The 10,572-nt window shown below is 42.8% G+C and overlaps 1 long non-coding RNA gene across 2 annotated transcripts; it reads right to left on the bottom strand.

Annotated features, from left to right (window-relative positions):
* Window positions 1–2,496: 2,496 nt before the first annotated feature.
* LOC306666814 lies at window positions 2,497–8,814 on the bottom strand. Of its 2 annotated transcripts, none has more exons than XR_013765404.1 (4): window positions 8,673–8,814; window positions 6,965–7,094; window positions 5,354–5,472; window positions 2,497–2,651 (listed from the first exon to the last, which is right to left on the bottom strand). It is a non-coding gene; the product is annotated as an uncharacterized lncRNA (long non-coding RNA). The 2 variants fall into 2 exon arrangements; XR_013765405.1 differs by lacking the exon at window positions 2,497–2,651 and adding an exon at window positions 4,019–4,127.
* Between the last annotated feature and the right edge of the window lie 1,758 nt (window positions 8,815–10,572).

The following is a 10,572-nucleotide window of genomic DNA, read 5'->3' on the forward strand; positions in this document are numbered from 1 at the left end:
TCCACACCTCAGTGATCTCCGGAACATCTTCATTAGGATTCTAGCCCTTGGTCAAGATCTTCCCAGTGTTCACGAAAAGAGTGAGGACAGCCCTAAGTGACCCTCTGCATCCCACAGGGTCTCTTGGGCTCCCAGGCCACTGGTGCAGCAGCTCCCATCTCTAAGGAGCCTGGGGAACGTGTGCCCTGCTTGCAGACCCTCTTACCAACCAGCCTGGGCACACACTGCTGCTGTCCATGCACCACTCTCCAGTGCCCATGTCTGTCTCTGCCCAGTTGGTTCTGTACTGAGACAAATGAACACTACTGTTAGTATGTGCCCTGTGGGTGTGTCACAAGGATAAAATTAAGTGCCTGAAATGCACTTTGCACTTTCCGGGCACATACTCAATAAATGCCAATAATTATTATTGCTATGATGTATGCCCACAGGAGGTAATTGCAGAGGTTTGCAGCCATTCCCTTATAAGGTATCAAATGTCATTTTCAGGAGCAATTCAAAGCTTCCATTCTAATCTGATCTGGGCTAACTGTATCAGTTTCCTGTTGCTGCTGTAACAAATTACCTCAAAGTCCCTGGCTTAACACAGCATGAATTTATTATCTTCCAGTTTTGAGGTCATAAATCCTTAAGGCACAATGTTAAAGCCCTTTTTCTTTTTGGAGGCTTCAGGGATTAATCCACTTTCTTGCCCTTTTCAGCTTCTAGACACTGTATTCCTTGGCTTCAAAGCCTACAGCATAGTATCAAGTCTTTCTTGGCCCTTGTCCTCTGTTTCCATCATTACCTTTGCTTTGTTAAGTTTGATACTCCTGTTTCCCTCTTCTAAGGAAACCTGTAAGTATACTAGGCCACCCACATACCCCAGGATAATCTCCACATCTCTCCATCTCATTGGCTCAGGTTTTAGTGAGGAAGATTTGGACAGAACTGAAGGCCCATTAACTGTCCACCATGACCACTTTCAAGACTTCATTTCTCATCTTCAATAAGAAACAGTGACAGGTTTACACTGATGTTTTAAAGCCAAGTGGCACAGAACCATCAATACTATTTGTTCCCAAGACTGTTTACATATTACCATGTTACATAAATACCCAAACGTTCTGAATTGGATGATTCATGAACTATCTTCCACTTTCTTCTTCCTTAATATCATCTACTTAAAAAAATAATCCTTTCTTGGAGTGGTCAAAGGACCAGTTCTTAAAGTAAAAATCTCTTGGGGGATTTTTTAAATTTTGCTTTTATTTTAAAGGATGTATATCTTCCTCTTTTTTGAACATAGACCCAATAGCTGGAGCTTCAGCAACTATCTTATAATCACGAGGGAAAAGCCAAATCTAGGACATCACAGAGACATTGACCCTGCCAGTTTTGGGTTACTAAAATAATTCCAGCAGCCACACTAAACAACCTCCTGATGTATGAAAATAAATAAGCTCACATTGTTTTCAATAATGTTATTTGGGTTCTCTGTTACTTGTTGCTGAACAAATATAACTGCAGTTCAAAAAATTACCTAGTCATAAATACCTTATCCCACAGAGACCACTAGTAGGTTTAGCAATATTAGAAATAAACATTGATGATATTTTAATAGACTATGACTTTATTATTTGATAACATTGAGACCTATTAATTGAAAAACCTTATTAGCGAAAACTTATTAAACTTAATGAAAAACCCTCAGTTGGGTCAAATCAATAACTTCAAAAGATCAGAAATAAATTGACTAATGTAGATTGCCTCAGAAATCTTAGCCAACTGTTTTTCTTTTTAAAAGCAACTCTCGCTTTTATGTTTAACCCTACTTTCCCTTAAATATATCATTTCTTAATAAAATACATTTTTCCGTCTCTTTGCACTAAACTTAGTTTACTTATTCTCTCCCCATTGGTTTTTCTTCGGTCATTGAGTTTTGTTCTTTTTGGTTTTCAAATGCTAAGGTTCTGTATCACTGCAGAAGTATAAGTGCTTGTTTCTGAAATCTAAAATGCTTCTCTGAGAGGGGTTTTCCAGGAGAATTGAACAGTGTACACAGGGGTGCAAACCATAGGGAACTTCCTTAACTTCTTATGCTCCCTTAAACAGCAGCCATTTTCCAGGAAGCTAACTGCAGACCTAGAAAGGGCTGTGCACACCTTCCCTCTCGAACTACACTCAGTTGGGTGAGGGCTGGGTAGTCCATGGTGCTCACTGAAAGAATAGTAAGTACTTGGTTAATATATCAATTTAATGCCAGCATTTTTGCCTTGTCCTTGAACATTGGCTATGTTCTCAGTGTCTGGGCTAGTGTTAAAGAGACAATTATTTTTACAAAAACTCAGTCCTAATAATGACATCTGAGAAGCTTCCCCTCAGATTTTTGACTTGACATGATTCAATAGGCTTGTGATCAATCACGACCCTCTCTAGCTACAGAACCAATGTGAGGTGGGCTGAGCACTGACTCACATTCCTGTTTGTATGTGTGTGGGGGTCCAGTTACAAAATCTAATTGTCTCAGTCTGTTCTGTGTTGCTATAACAAAATGTCTGAGACAGGGAACCTTATAAAGAAAAGGGATTTATTTGGCTCATAATCCTGGAGTCGAGAGTTGGGCAGTCCATGGTGCTCACTGAGAGCCCTGTGGAATGTTAGGAGCTCACCTGCAAACCAGGAGAAGCAAAGAGAAGGTGAGAGAGAGGCTCACCTGTCTGCTTGTCTTCACAGAAGTTTGCTCATCAGTAAAACATCTACAATCCTATCTAAAACATGTTACTTAGCTTTCAAGAACTGTCCTGTCCCAGATGTCATTCTTTTAATACTAGAAAACTCATGAAAAGTTCTACAATTTCAAGTATGTCGGTTCCATTTGCAGTACACACATGTCAGAGATGGTCAATGTTTTTCTTTTAATTTTAAGATGACACAGATTTCACAATATACCATCAATTTAAAGATGGTTTTAGATTTAGTGAGCAAACCACATTAAATGGTATATCAAGTTTTACACAGTCTAATCTCAGAAAGATGAAACATGCAAAAAGCAAGAATTTTAGACTTGAGGGAGAATGATAATTCTTCTAAACTCAGGTCTCATTTTGAATGTGAGAAATGTGAGCTATGGTGGTAAATGTGAGCTGGGGTAGGGTGGCTAAAGAAAAATTCCCAAAGGATTAGAAGAAAAGAAAGATCACAGCTTGGTTGGTGTTTACAACCAATTTAGAACTTGAGTATCCTCACAGGACCATACACATTTCTTGGAGAGTGAACTTGTCCCAGTTTATTTGAAGATACACAGGGCCTGCCCTTGGCAATATTGTGAAATTGATGAAGAGCCATTATAGCTTACGGGAAAGCCCCCAGGAAAATCAGGAGCCTGAGTTTGGTTCCAACCTTGCAATTAATTTTTGCCACATTCTATAAGCTTTGCTGGACTGTAATAGCCTCTTGTGCAAAATTTGCCTGGATAGAATCTTTATCTTTCACCAAATAGCTGAGGGGATGGGAACACAGAGCTGCATTTCTTTGGGTTTATCCAGTGAGTTGGGAGCAGGGGTAATCCTTCCTGGTTTAGCAGTGACCTAAGGACTTGATGGGTGTAGTGCAACCTCAGGGGCAGAGTGGGGAGCAACACTGGGGGCAGGATCAGGCATCTGCACTCACCAGTAAGGTTCATACTCCTTAAGAACAGGCAAAGGGGCTACAAAGACTACCCAGAGGCCCAAAGAACAGAAGCACCGCCACATTCACGTCTTCAGGGCAATGCCAGATGGTGAAGCCAGACGGTCATTTGGCCTCTGCCGTCAGGCCATAGCTGCCTAGGTATGTTCTGATGGTGTGTTCTGAGTCACCGATATGCACTATTAACCAGATTTATCTGGTATGTAAACAAGAAGTGGGTAAGAAGAGTTTCAAGATCACAGAGTGACCACAATATGAGATAAGAAGTTGGAAAAAAGACACAAATACCTGCTGGAAATGCACATGGAACGAACCTTAAAATAATGAAAAGAATTCTGAAGGTCATAGATCTGTCACAGTCACATCAGCAAATACTCTGGGTGATGCAATCAACAATAGTCACAGGGCTGAGATGTGGCTCAGGGGTAGAGCTCTTGTCTAGTAGCATGCCCGAGGTCCTGGGTTCCATCCCCAGCAGCACTAGACAAACAAAATTGACAAATTAAAACAGAAACAAACAAAAAACAACAATCACATGCTTTTAACTTACAGATAAATAGAGTCAGGAGCAATCTTTTAGAAACTTTCCTTGTCATAAGCCTACTCACAGGATAATCCCAAAGAAACAGTTCTGTGTCCCCAACTGCTCAGCTGCCTATGGGAGGTCAACAGACTACCCTGGTAATTTTGAAAAAAAAAAATTGCAGTCTGATAAGCCTAATAGGAATTTTTGTACTTATTCTAGGGCGGTGATTATCAAAATATAGGTCACACCTCATCAGTGGGTCATTATCAATTAGCGGTCATGACTAGCATTTTTTCTACTTAACAAAATAGAGTAGAAATACCAGGTTGCGTCACACCAAGTCTTACGCAACGTTTGCTTCAGTGATGTGTGGGATGTGTGTATGCCGGGACATGATGTTGTTTCTTTCTTCCTGTGAGTAGTTGTCTATAAAAGGTGAAAAATGATTCTCGTGGGACACTAGGTGAGACTTTCGGAAATTTGAGGGCATGCTTTGTGTTAGGAGTTGAATTGTGTCCCCCTCTAATGTATTTTGAAGTCCTAACCCCTGTGCCCGTGAATGTGACCTTATTTGGAAATGAAATCTTTGAAGGCCTGCTTTAGAGAACGATCTAAACATAACGCAAAATTTGAATTTGCTTATGTGCAATTTATTCTGGAAGAAACACTTAAGTGAAGGCATAAAGCTCTACCCAGTAGAATCAAAACATATAGGCCATGTTTTAGTCAGCTTTTTCTCTGCTGTAACCAAAAGAAAGAACAATTAACAAGAACAAGAACTGACAGGAACAATTCAGAGGAAGAAAAGTTTATTTGGGGTTCATGGTTTCAGAAATCTCTGTCCCTGGTCAGCAAACCCCATTGCTCTGGACCTAAGGTGAAGCAGAACATCATGACAGAAGGGTGTGCGGGGAGGCACAAGAGGGGTAAGCAGTTCAGGACTTGGCAATCAGGAAGCAGAGAACGCTGTTCACCAGGGGCAAAATATAACTCCCCCTGGAAATGCACACCCCTAATGACCCACCTCCTCTAGCCACACCTTATCTGCCTACAGTTAATCCATATCAGTGGATAATACACTGATTAGGCCAAGCTCTCAAAACCCAATCATTTTACCTCTAAACTTTCTCACACTGTCCTATACTCACAGGGGCTCACCTCAAACATCTTCCAGCTGCCTCAGCTCGTCCTATGCTGCAAGCATGCCTGTCACGACTGAACTCCCCGCTGGTTTCAGAAAATCTTCTTTCCACTGCTTCACACTCACGAGCTGCAAGCTTTCTGCAGACAAACTTTGTCAAGGTAAATTTCAATACTCATTGTAGCATCTATGAATTTCTCAACCATTTAATATGTGTGGAATTGCTTTTATAAATTGGGTTCTTATCTCTGTTTTTACTGTGTCACCGACAGTTTTTAGTGTTGTGCTCTGACATTTGCTTGTGTTTTTGTTTTAGAGACAGGGTCTTTCTATATTGCTCAGGCTGGCCTCTAACCCCTGGGTTCAAGTGATCCTCCTGCCTCAGCCTCCTGGGACTGCAGATGCACACCACTGCACCCAGCTAGCCAGTCACATTTTTCCTATAAGCTCTGAGGTTGTTATTGTACAATGTGGTTGTCATTATGTATATTTTGCATGACAGCGATTTCCAGGAGTATCAGGTCATCTGATTGTAGAGTGGACTATATGGTACTTAAGACCATGACACTAGATAAGATCATTCAATGGTGAGTTTAGACATAGAAGAGACCAAGGGTTTGTCCAGGGCCACTCCAACTTGATCAGACTAAGGACAACAGGAGCCAGCCAAGGGGCTATCTAGTGAGGCAGGAAGGAACTCAAAAGACTACGGAATTCTAGAAGCCAAGTGAAAAAGGATTTTCAGGGAAGGCCCAAACCACTTCGCTCAGTGCTACAAGGTGATAAAGTAGAGGACTCACTGAGAAGTGCTTACTGAATCTAGTAATGTGGAGGTCTTGAGTGATTTTGAGAAACATAAATTTTGGTGGAGTAGCGGGGATGAGCTTTATTGGAGATAGTTTAAAAGAAAAGAGAGAAAGAGTATATTTTAAAAAGAACCATAGAATAAATCTGATTTTACCAGATGTCTCTTTCAAGTTTGCTTCCTTGTGTTTTGTATGGTATCTTATAGGTTGGGGCCTGCTTACAATTTTCAGAGACACTATGGAGTTCTCACATGTTTGGTTGTACAGTTAAAAGGAGCAGATGCTAGAACTGAGACCGACTTCACTGAGAATTCTGCTTCCACTATTTTAACTAGTTTTCTGAAGTAAGCCTCACTCTCTTGTTTTCTGAAATGAGGCTCGTATCCTCCCTCACAGGTCACGGTTGGGATTAGGTAGGTGAAGCCCCGAGAATGGTGTGGGACACGCAGGGTGGGCTCACGGATGTTATTCTTAATACTTTCACAGTGATGTGTAGTGAAGTTTGGCCTCGAATTCACAAAGGATTTAGGCAGATGAGACAGAAAAAAATTAAATAAGCACATAAATGGTTTATGTCAACCATTTATATACTAGCTATCAAAGGAAGTTTAGACCCTCCAGAGTCCCAGCAGCCAGGCAAAGTGAGGATGAAAATGGAACGTCAAGGGGGAATAGCCCTGAGAAGGGATGTGTGCCTCTCCCTGCACACCTGCCACCCTGCCAGGGCCTCACACACTATCACTTTTTAACCCTCTCGGCACCATGAGGAGGCATCTTCACTTCAGTTCATGGAGGAGAAGACTGAGGCTCCAAGAGGCTCACCTAGCTCCAGGTCACTAGTCAGTGTGATGGCTGGAGTCAGCCTGTGTGCGCTGTCTCCGAAGTCTATGCTTGGTGGCAGAAAGCACAGCTGCAGGGAGGTGTGTGCAGTCCTCCTCGCTCGTTCTGCTACCTGCAAGTGACAGTAAGAAACAGTCAACCAGCCAAGAACCCCACACCACTGTAGCCTGGTTTTATGTCATCTAAAGAACAGTTTGTTTAAGGCACAAACCCAAAGGGAAGCCAGTCACACCTTCTTCTTGAACTTTTAGTTCATATTAGCTATGTTAATATTAGCTATATTAGCTATGTGCCAAAAGGGGTCCGAGGAAAGGCAAGGGAGGGCATAATTGGGAATTATCAGCAGGTGCTTATCAAGAGGTGCATATAAAGAGTCGATTCTCCTGTAATCTCAGCAGCTCAGGAGGCTGAGGCAGGAGGATCACAAGTTCAAAGCCAGCCTCAGCAAAAGAGAGGTGCTAGGCAACTCAGTGAGACCCTGTCTCCAAATAAAATACAGAACAGGGCTGGGAATGTGGCTCAGTGGTTGAAGGCCCCTGGGTTCAATCCCTAGTACCCCCCACTATACACCAAAAAAAAAAAAAAAAAAAAAGTGATACTGCTTATGGGAACCGCTGCAGGGTAGGTGTGCATTTGAGTTTCTAGAGCAGCTCCACCTGGTCGAGCCTGTCATTCAAGCCTGCGTTGGAAGGGCAGCTGCAGCCCTGCAGTGTTCGATCGGCCCCAAGCACTCTCCGCTCACAGCTGGTCTGGAAGAGATGTATGATGTCACCAGGCATTACTTGGCTGATGAAGTAAAGACACTCAGTCCGTGTACTTCTCTCAGCTTGTAAAGGCGGTGACCTTGAAGGGTAAACCCAGAATAGATAAATTCTGAGGGCTCAGAGAAAAAGCCAACATGGGTCCCTGGAGGCCCTGTCTGGGCCTTTGCAGGAGGGCCTTGATGAGAGGGTATTAGCTGCCCAGCTGCTGTCATAACAAATTACCGCCAACCACAGGGTGACTGCAAACAACAAAGATTTAGTCTCACACAGTTTTGGAGGCTAGAAGTCTGAGATCAAGTGGCAGGGCTGGTTCCTTCTGGGTTTCGTGAGAGAATCTGCTCCGTGTCTCTCCCCTAGCTTCAGGGGGTTACCAGCAATCTGCTTTTCCTGGGCTTGTTGGCACATCGCTCCAGTCTCCGTCACTGTCTTTAGGGACTATTTTGCTTCTGTCTCTGTGTCTCTCTCTTCTTCTTATAAGGACGCCTACCGTATCCCATTAAAAGCTCCAGTATGACCTCATCTTAACTAATTGCATCTGCAATAAGCCTATTTCCAAATAAGGTCTCATTGTGAGGTTCTAGGAAGGCTGTGAATTTGGGGGAAGACATTTATCAACTCAGTAAAAGAGGGACGCATCAAACCTATGGGTGTTATTGTTTGTGGGTAGGGAACAATGAGGAAAATCAAAGAAGAGTATTAAGGTGTGGCTGGGTAAAACAGGCAGAGGTGTAACAGGTAACAGCTGTCCCATCCAATGTGAAGATTAACAGGCTTAACTTAACGAAGGGCCTGTTAATAGTAAATGTACAGGTTAAGTAATAACAAACAGTCAAACAAACAAAGGGGGAGGAGGTACACCCCAGAGCAAAGATGGCAGCACTCCATTCTCACAAATCCCCTCACCCTACCCCTTCCCAGAGATGTACCTCCAGCCTCTGCCATTGGTCTGCTCCCAGATGCAGGACCCAGCGGATCTCAGGACCCAGCCTGGTCTTCTGTGATACTTGACCTGGGCCACCTCTGGAACTGCTGGAATCTGGATATGGGGCGGGGGGTGAGTGGGGAGGACTGCCTTCCCAGGATGAGGGATGGAGCCAGTGGGTGCACGCTCCCCCATTTCTTCCCCACAGACTGTTCTAAGTTGTATTTCAAAAGAGTCTGAAGAATTAGCAGTGACCAACTCAATAACTTGCCCTTGTTTTTCTTTTGACTCCCTTATTCCTTCTTCTGGCTCCTCATTCCTATTCTCTGAGATAAGTTCCTAAATAAACCTTGAACCCACAAGGGGTGTGAAGAGTTACTGCGGAAAGGGAGGTGGGAAAAAGCTGAGGGAGAGAGCAAGAGCAAGCTGGGGAAGAAGAAATGGAAGGCTTTTTAGGGGTGCAGACACTCAGCCCTCAGGCCAGGCAATGGGCATGGCCCAGATGAACTCTCCTCCCTCTGACTGTCTCCTGCCATGGCCTTCTGTGTCTGAACCAAATCCCAGAGTGTGAGGAAGGGTTAACCTTGATGCAGTTCATGGAGGTTCACCTCCTGGGCCCCAGAGCAGGTGGGAAGAATGGAGTATAGGACTGGGAGAATTTCCAACACAAAGAGGTTTGTTCACACTCCTGTTTTCTCTCTCACTGACCATGGGTCTTACACAATTGGCACAACACGGACCTCATTAACATGTGCTTGTGGATGAACGGACTCATCTCACTACTCGGAATATCTAACCAGCTACATACACTCATATTTATCTACCACCATTGAGTGTAATGATTATAATAATCTGGGTCATCATTGAGATTAGACAACCTAGCATATTAGGAAGAACGTGGACTTGAATTCAAACATCCTTAGGTCAAATCCCAGCTCAGCTCCTAACTAGTCATATGCCCCTGAGTCAGTTTCCTAGCCCCTCTGATCCCGTTTCTCATCTGTAAAATGGAATTGGACTCTCAATCGCACATCCCAATGTTTTTGTGAGGATTCAATGAATACAATATTGCAAATGACAGCTATTTTGATTACTGCTCATTTGAGCAAATATCTGTTTTCTACCTATATCTTTATATGGTAATAAACATTATTAGTAAATTATATAGAATTGGATGTAACAGTTTCAGAAATCTCAAAATCCCTCTAAAAACGACAGAACTCTCTCTTATAGTTGGATCACTGCAAGCTGTGTCACCCCTGCAGTCTTTTTGTTATTAACTAATATAAAATGCTCTGGAGTGACTAGTAAGGACTGAATGAGCTAGGTGTCCCCCAGTTGCAGTCACACTCCAAATGGCTCTTCAGTCAGCACTGAAAGGGGTGAAGTAAGGTTTGCTCAGACTTTATGCAACCCTTTTGTCTGATTGCTGTCAGGATGAATCATGGAGGGAAAGGCCCACATTTCTGAGCTGTTGGAGGCTTTTCCTGAACTCTTGAGTCCACCGGGCTGTGTACAAGTTCACTGGCCAAATGACTTCTGCTTTGTTGCCTGGTACAAAGGGCTTCTCACAGGGTTTGTCCTTAGTTGGGTTAAAATGTTGTGAGACTCTCTGACTTGCATTAATGGAAGAGTGCGCTCTGTCTGGGGTGCATTCCATCTTCTTGCACCAAGGAATTTGTAACTTTGTGAAATAGAACATGTTGAGCTTTTCTTATCCTTTGAGAAAAGTGTCTTCTATGCTTTTGGAGTAATGTTACCATGTGAAAAAAATACCTCTGTCCTACATAATATATTTTTATGGGAGTAAAGACAGCAAGAAAAAGATGATTCAATGAATACAAGTTTATAATAATACTTATCTTAGTTTTTAAAAAAGGAAAATAATAAGGTTTGAGCAAATT

The sequence above is a fragment of the Sciurus vulgaris genome (genome assembly GCF_902686455.1).
Source record: "Sciurus vulgaris genome assembly, chromosome: 7".
In the NCBI taxonomy this organism is placed as follows: domain Eukaryota; kingdom Metazoa; phylum Chordata; class Mammalia; order Rodentia; family Sciuridae; genus Sciurus; species Sciurus vulgaris.